We start from the raw sequence: 2517 nt of genomic DNA on the forward strand, positions 1-2517 counted from the left end.
TTGGAGACCCAATTTTAAAAAATGACTCAAGAATTCTGTTTTAAAAGTAACAAGACCACCGCCACAGAATAAGGGTGCTTTCAGAAGCAGTCAAATATGTCAGCTAATTCCTGAAAATGGGAGTCACTAGGATGTGTACTCTTAGCTGGCTCTGTAATATGCATGGGTGACTGGTTGAGTTTTCTGATACCAAAAAAAATATTTGAAAAATCTTTCCATGAAAAGAAAAGTTTTAATTAACTGCATTATACACCAATTATATTTTTAATTATGTACCTCTGTTTCCAAAATGATCCACGGCCCTTTTCTTTACTATTTTGTAAGGTGCTAACAGGGGTAAGAGAAAGAAACATAAAAACCTTCATTCAGAATATGAAGGAGAGAAAAGCACCAAGAGTACAAAACAACTGTGAGGTGGATGCCACTAGTACTGTTTTATTAACTCCCATATTCCAAAAGGGTAATGGCCTGCAGATTAGGATTTCTTCTCCAAGATGCATCAAACTACTGTACATTTTTCAGTCATTTTCATTTAGATGAAACTATTTTTTAAACATTATAAATGTGCAAATTATATTTTTAAGCATTTATTTGGAAATCCTATTTGAAATTTCATTACAAGTTTTCCCATTGAAGAATTGTTCTTATTTATCTTTTCTCATAAATCTATGTGCACTCTTCATAATGAGCTATGGCAAAGAAGGATGCAGTGCAACAGCTGGTAATTTTGTTTTCACTTCTTCTGGGGCTATTATTGTTGTTTGAAGCATTTTATCAGCATTTGTAGATCAAATTATCTTCTGTTATAATAAAAAAATTGACTCAGGAAGGGATATTTTGGTCTGTAATAAAACATGCCTATTTTGCAGTTGCAAGAAATAACTTCTATCCAGTGGTCAAAACAGAATTTCATTGCCAGAAGAGGTTTTGAGTGATACATACTGTCAGACTTTTTTGGCTATCAGTCTGGTATGAAAGAATAAAAAAATATAAAAATAATGTTTCAAATTCTGCAAACAAACAAAAAAAATCCGTACAAACTGAACAACTGAAAAATATAGAAGTAAAAATTATTTAAAATTTACATTTTTAATATATGATTAAGCAAAAGTTCTGAAAAAGGATACTTGGGTTCATAAAATATGCATATTTTATATTTCCAACAATTAACTTTTTACTTAGGCCAAAAGCAAATTTCAGATTGTTGAGAATTTCCCAGAAAAAGGAAACTGCAGATACAATCCATTCAACTTTGCCTGTCCCGGTGTGCCTCACTGACTCACTGATGGGCATGTTGAGCTTGGTACCAAAGGCTGAGTGACAAATGGGGACATGCTTGACTGGCTTTGGCAGCCCCAGCCAGTCTCAAGACAGCAAAGTAGCCATGCTAAGTGGCATGGAGACGCGGTGTGCTGCAAAGCTGCTTACCCAGCAGGAGCAGGGACCTCACCCTGGCAGGGGCTGAGCAGCCCCAGAGGTGCTGAGCACTCTTTTCCCAGCTCAAGTCCAGCCCAGGGAGATGCCAAGCACCATGGAGGGCTCAACAGGCTCAGGAGCACACCGGTGGTGTTGTGCCTTTGGGGGTGAAGTGTCTACCCCCCTCCCAGCTTCAGGCACAGAGCAGAAGGCACTCTTAACTTCTCCTTGCCCTTTGAGGGGTGGTTCAGGGGTCCCAAAGACACGAGGAGGCACTTAACAATACCTGTGCTGCAGAACAGCAAAGTGGGGAACCCTCTGTGATGTCTTTGTCCCCCACACGACTGTGCTCTTGCCATCAAAAACGAGGCCAGAAGAGAGCTGTGCAGCACATCCTCTCTCTCCTCCACTACCTGCTGTTCTGAGCAGCTCTCCTGTTTCTCCAACACTCTCCCTCTCCACTGTGTCAGCGAGAGCACAGCCCGTTGGAAGGGAAAGGTATGGCATGAGAAGGATATGCAGTTGGTAAAGGCAGAAAATCTTCCTCCTCTGCTTCAGATATTCTTGCAGCCTCATGAATAAAGCACTATTTTTTTTCCCCAAAATTAATATGATATCTCTTTAGTGACAGCCCCATTCTGCTCTGAGTGCTTCATTCTGTGAACAATGTACATGGAACTCACTCCTTTGTTCCTGGAAATAAACAAATGGACTACTAATTTAAATGAATAATTTTTTAAATTCCGTATTCTTTATCGTAATATTCATTTAGTTCTTCTATTATACAGGGTGCAAAGAGAAAACTGGAAGTTGCATTCAAAGCAATGATAAGTTACCATTTTAATGATTCCTTATGTTGTGAGTAATTTATAAATCACCCGGTATCTTCTCAGCAAAGCTTGCCTCTGTTTTTAAAACGTACCTTTTTGTATCCAACAAAGGGTTTCAGTGCAATAAGAATTAAGGTGTGTCTCTTAGCTTTTACCTGCAAGCAATAATGATGTTGTCAAGCATTTCAGGTGAGACCAGCCCAGGATTTTGGGGTGGGGAAAGACACTCTGTTATACAGCATCTTCAGTTCTTCCCTCAGAGGGAGGCAGA

Source organism: Haemorhous mexicanus, chromosome 1 (genome assembly GCF_027477595.1).
Source record: "Haemorhous mexicanus isolate bHaeMex1 chromosome 1, bHaeMex1.pri, whole genome shotgun sequence".
Taxonomy (NCBI): domain Eukaryota; kingdom Metazoa; phylum Chordata; class Aves; order Passeriformes; family Fringillidae; genus Haemorhous; species Haemorhous mexicanus.